This window comes from Tupaia chinensis, unplaced genomic scaffold, assembly GCF_000334495.1.
Source record: "Tupaia chinensis unplaced genomic scaffold, TupChi_1.0 Scaffold000099_1, whole genome shotgun sequence".
Taxonomy (NCBI): domain Eukaryota; kingdom Metazoa; phylum Chordata; class Mammalia; order Scandentia; family Tupaiidae; genus Tupaia; species Tupaia belangeri.
The window spans coordinates 2867052-2873561 of NW_006159563.1; positions in this window are offsets into that span (position 1 = coordinate 2867052).

Consider the following 6510-nt stretch of genomic DNA (forward strand, 5'->3'; position numbering starts at 1 on the left):
TTCCCTAGCTTTTACAGCAGAGTTAATAAATCGCCTCTGTTACAGGTATTCCAGCTGATATTGATGAGGCAGGTACAGAAATAAGCTAATGGGTTAGTTCCTATAGAGAAATGTGTTTCCCAAGCAAAAAAGCACAGAAAAGTAGATTGAGTTGTGTGTGTGTGTGTGTGTGTGTGTGTGTTTAAGCCTACCGGTATAGGTGAAGGGAATAAATAAAGAATAAAATAATTAAACTATAAAACAATTGTTGACAGGGCACCTATACAGAGTTTCTCCCTGTTCTCCAACATTAAACTAACAATGATTTGAATAACTTATTTCTTGATTCTCAGTTTTTTTTTAACCCTTCTGTTCTTCATGTTTATGATTTGAACCTAAAAGTTAAAGATCTTTTTAATAAACTATATTATGCAAAAACATATTTAAAGCTGCTGGTGTTCATTGTATGTTTTCACAGTAAATGTGAGTGACAAAAGAGAACATGGAATTAACAGTTATGGCAATGAGGAGCCTAATTTCAATAGCACTTGGGCATACTGTGAAAATGGAGGAAAAAAAAAAATCACAACCCCAGATTCTCAGTCTGTGGGGCCTGATCCCAAGCACATCAATGGTGTGAGTATTCAGATGCAAAAGAGAGGTCATCTCCATCCAGTATGACTTCTGCTGGCTGAGTTCAGTGTTACCTATGCAGGGAATCCTGGCTCTTAAGTCTTAAAAGCTAAGTGTAAAATGGCCCCTAAAGGGGCGGGCAGGTGGTGTGGTAGTTAAGGACCCTAGACTCCCACATGGCTGACTGTGGTTCAAGTCTCAGACTTGGCGGCTTGCTTTCTCACTTCCTCTCTCTCTCTCTCTCTCTGGTCAAATTAAAACAAACAAAGTTTAAGTTAAAAAAATACCCCTAAAAATAAAAATTATTCTAGGGAACCAGCAGTTAGCGTAATGGCTATGTCGCTGGACTCCCACGTAGTCGACCACGGTTCGCGTCTCGGACCCGGTGGCTTAAAACTCACGCCGGTCACGTGTGCATGCATGCCCAAGATCCCGAGAGGAGAATGGAGAAGAAAGGATTGCACCAGGACCATGGTGGGTGATTTCTCGCTTTCTGTCTCTCTGTCTCTCTCTGTCTGTCTGGCGAGCGCAGGCGCCCTATAGCGAAAACCTCTCAAAATAAATAAATAAATAAAAATAAAAATTATTCTAGAGAAATGTGGCCTAGATGGTCGAGGTTATAATAACCATGACTTACAGAAATAGCTGATTTTATTGGCCTGGTTAAATGATTCCCACATGTCCTTCTGCAACTTCCTCAGTCATTCCTCATTGACTGCTTCTCAGCTATGAGAGCAGAAAACATGATGAACTGAGGCTTCTTCATCAATGAGCTCAGCCAATAAGCCGATAGCGGGATCAGTGGGCATCGCCGACCTTCCCAGGAAAGCTACCAGCATGAACACGAAGAAACATGGCACAGAGACATGGCAGTACAATTCGGGAGACTAAAATAAACTCCGTGAGCCTGCCTGGTCGCTGAACACTGAATACATTTAAGTGCTATTTTGACAAGAGAGCATGGCGGCTTTTTAAGAATTTCATTTTTAAAACTCTGTGCAATTCTGTTCTTCTAACAGCATCATCCTGTGGCTGTGTTTGTTCCCAGTGAGGTCATTATTAAGTGAATTGAATTATTGTTCTGTTCAAATGACCTGTGCATTCAACAATGTGTGCCGAGCTCCAGCAAGAAATGTTTTATGTATTATTGGGAGATGGCCATCTGTGGCACAAACCAGGCCTCCTCACATGCAGAAATGTTGGGAGATAGTTTATGTTCAGTTTTATCTATGATCTGAATTCCATTTATAAGCTTTTTTCATCCACTTGTCAACACTGTTCACTATAGCAACACCGAAAATGGCCAGAAATGAACAGATTTATCAGAGCAATGTGAGGTCAGACTGTATGTTTCAATTACTATATATTGGATTTTTATCATACATTTAAAATTTTGTTCATAAAAATAGTAATAATGTCATAAAAGTGGAAGTAGTTTTCTTTGATCAACTTCCAGGTATTATTACAAAGTGAACAAGTAAGATTTCATAATTTTTATTAGATAATGGATCTCACGTTATATATGGATATTTAAATATAACATGGGTTGTCCATGCCAAGAAACATGGATTAATTTTTTTCAAGTCTAAAAAACACTGCTAGTCCCTTTCCTGCATATGTAATGAAACAGCATGGCGATATGTAAAATCAAAATTTAAAACTGTAGGTTATATTTAAACCACACCCTTCAACCTTTCTGTATCTTTTCAAGAAAATTTCTGATAATACTAGGGGCCCATCAGACCAAAGGAATGATTTTATGTAAGATAAATCTACCTAGATATTCATATTATAGAATGAGAAGATTTTTCAGACGTCTTTTTCTGATGGTTTCATTGTTGCATCAATCCTTCAATTAACAATAAGAACCTCTTTTACAATGAAATGCAAAATCGTACCAGTGGAAGAGAACTTTTACAGTAAGAGAATTTTCTTCTTCTTTTCTTTCCTTCCTTCATCTCTTTAATTTTAAAATAAAAACCTTCTGAGTTGTATAAAATAGCATTCGCTTTGGACATGCAGCTTTACAATGTAAATATATTTTGATTTTAATTTCACTTGTTAGTGGGGGATGTTTGTTAGAATGACTAGTATCAGCAAACAGGTAGGGAGATAGGCATTGTTCACAAACGTGTCCCTGGAGTCATGTTACACACACTCACCTTGAGAGTATCATAATGAAAATGATGAGAATGGTGATGATGAAGGTAGAGCAATGATAACTAGCATTTAATGAGCACTTAGCCTGGAGCTGGGCTAAGCGCTTCACAGGCATTGTCTTACTTGCTGTTCATAACAAGCCTGTGAAAGCAGATCGTTTAATCTTTAGAAGAGAAAACTGAGGCTTCCAAAGTGAAGAAACTTGTCCAAAGTCACTCAGTAGGACTCTACCTGGCCTGTGTGACCCCTCGATCCTTTTGGAGAGATAATAGACAGGGTAGAATATGTGGGGATGCTCCCGAATCTCCCTTCGTCTGGTGGTAGGAGTCAAGTCAAGTAGGAGCCAGTGGCCTTGCTATGGCTGTGAGATGCTTTGAGTTTCTGAGCTGAAAAAAATTGCTCTTTCCAGGACTTGAAGCAGATGAGTTCAGCAAATTCCTTATCAGTTCACTAAGACTTCTCTGTACTCGCGCCTTCCTGGTACATTTTACATTTTCTGGTTTGAGTGTTTTCGGTTATAGAGACTAAGACAGAGAGAGACATGTACAGAGAGAGAGAGAGAGAGAGAGAACAGCTCCCACGGGGCCTTCACACTGCTGCCCACCCTAGCCTCAGCCAGCCTCGATCATGGGCATGCGCATGCTCCTGGCTTGTTCTGGGAAGTCTCAATGTAAACCTGGAAGCTGCCCGTGTGTGTCACCTCCCAGAGCATTGCTTAACCACTGCACCACACCCAGACTCTTGGTGCAAATGTTTGTACTTAATATTTGTTTGCTATTTCATATTTTGACTCTTCTTTCCTGGTGTTCTGGAGCAAACATTGACAACAGACACAGTGGTGCATCTGCCTCATCCTAAATCGGCCAGCTTTTGCTGTTGTTGCTCTGGGGGGAAGGGCACCAGATAGGATCAGAGATGGTGCCTTGTCCACAGAGGTTAGCTGGCAACCCACGGCGACCAGGAACAGAGGCCTCTGCGCAATAGGACAGTAGTGCAATTAGCTGGCCTCCTGGGATTCGGGCTAGAAAATTTTAAGAGTGCTGATCAGAGACGAATAAATGGAGAATGGCATAGACACCGAGAACCAGAGATGACATGGAAGAGAGGCCATGGGCGAGATACCCGGGGAGGAGCTGGCCTTAAAGCCATCTCGGGTTTTTGGTGGCTTTCCACTTTTGGTCTTAACGTGTGAACTTTGTCTTATGAAGACCTGAGTGAAGCCCTGTTCCTTGCAGCCAGAAGAGCTCGACAGAACACGTGCGATCCCACCACCGCACCCTTGCACGGCTTCTCTCCCGCCCCTCCTTGCCACCTCTGTTCTTGATAGGGTTGATTACAAGAGAGATACCAGTCAGGATTCTTTGCTATGCAAGTGACAAAAACCCAACAAGCACATTTTAAGTGAAATAAAACAAGGATAGGATAGGGAAGTGGGAGAGAAGTAGGAGTTGGACGAATACTGACAGAGCACAGAACTGAAGAAATCATTGAAGGATTCAAATCATTTCAAACTCTGGGTGACTAGAAGCAGAGACTTACTGCTGACAAGATTCTCGTCTTCATTTGCCTTTTGTCTTTTTCACTCTCCGGCATGTACTACAAAGTGGAGGAAGTGCTTGACAGCAGTTCTTGAACACACTCTTCCAGTTCTGTGACCAGGAACAAATGAGAGCTTTCCCCATCAATGAAATGTAGACATTTCCTGGGGATTAACTCTGATTGGCTAGGCTTTGGTCATATGCCCACCGCTATGAGCATAAAGGCACATGTTCATCTCTGGCCCAGGAGCATACTGCTGTGATTCTAAGCTCACCAGAAATCTATGATTGGAGTGGGGGAGAAAAAGACAAGTTCCCAAAGGAAACAGAATCCCTATTCCAAGAAGATTCTAAAAGCTGCATACGTGACAAGAGATGTAGCTATGCAACTCAAAAACTCTTTTTAACTTCATGCAAAGGTATTTTTTTTGTTTATTTGCTTTGTTGTTGTCTTTTTAAATTTTCTGTAGGACATGTGTACTCACTGGGGAAAGGAGAGAAAAGGCAAGAAAGCACCTATGCCCTGTCAGGGGATGGCCATACTGCCGTCCCTTCTCCTCCATGCTCCCCTTGGTATTCTGGGAATGCACACACATGTGCTCAGAGCAAATCAGCACTCTGTGCCTATCTTCCCAGGATCTTGGTACAGACCTCTTGTCTCACATCTTTAGGACCTCAGGACATGAGAATCATTTCCCTAAGTACATCCACTCACCTCCACCTGGCAGTCATCCTCACCACTGGGCCCAGCAACTTGGTATTAGATGACCTCAAAAAAAGATGTTGGATGCTCTCTTTCTTTCTCTCTCTCTTTTTTTTTTTTTTTGTTTGGAGAGTTTTTTGATATAGGGCGCGTGCGCTTGCCAGACAGAGAGAGACATAAAGACAGAAAGCGAGAAATCACCCCCCAGGGGGATGGTCACGCCGCAATCTCTTCTCCTCCATTCCCCTCTCGGGACCTTGGGCACGCACGCACATGCTCCTGGCGTGAGTTTTAAGCTACCGGGATTCGAACTGCAGTCGACTACGTGGAAGTCCAGTGGCATAGCCATTACACTAACTGCTGGTCCCCAGCTCTCTTTCTCTTTTTTAAGAGAGGTTTTTAACTATAGGATGCGTGCACTTCCCAGAGACACAGAGTGATAGAGTCAGAGAGAGAAAAGGCAAGAAATTATCCCCGAGAGGAGATGGCCATGCCACAGTCCCTTCTTTATTCTCCTCTCAGGATTTTGGGCACGCACTCACACACGTAACCAGCAAAAGTTTTAAGCTGCCGGATCCAGGATTCAAACCGTGATTGACTATGTGGGAGTTCAGCGATGTAACCATTACACTGGTCCCAATGTGCTCTCTTTTCTGTGTATGTATGCTCTCAACCAGCAATGTCAGTGTTACCATGGAATATTTTAGAAATGAAAATTTTCACCCAAGATGTGCTGAATTGGAAACTCTACAAAGGGGGCCCAGGCATCTGTGTTTTAACAAACACTTCAGGTGATTCGGATTCAGATTAAAGTTTGAGAATTTCTGCACTAACCCATTTTTTCAACAGTCTCTTGTTTAGATGGTTTTTCAAAAGTATATCTACGTGAAGACTTGGTCAAGGTTGTCCTGTTCTCACATGTCTCTCAGAAGGCCTCTTGCAGTTGCCATTATGCATCCATCCATTGCCACTTGGGTCACCAAGCAAATCTTGGAGAGTTTGAAGGGTAATGGAAGGGCTGAAGAAACTGTTCTGTAGAGTTTTCTCAAATGGTTTATATTCATAACAATGTATTTTGCAGTGAGTCTGATAGTCAACTATATATATCAACTAGGCTGTTCCACAGGGTGCCCAGAGGAAACATCAGTTTTGAGTGTGTCTGCAAGGGTGTATATCTTTATTTATTTATTTAAATCTGTGCCCACCAGAGAGAGAAAGAGAGAAAGTGAAAAAGCACTCCCTGGGGGGGATGATCAATTCCTTTTCTTCTCTCAGGATTTTAGACATGTATGCACATGTACCCGGCAGGTTTTTCAAGCTGATGAGTTCATGACTTGAACCATGCAGTCAGCCACGGGTGATCCAGTTACCTTCATCACCATGCCACTAGTTGGCCCAAGATTAGTATTTAATTGAGTGAACTCAGTAAAGTAGATTACCTTCCTCACTGGGCTGGGTATCATCCAGTCTATTGAGAGCCTGCATAGAATTAAAACA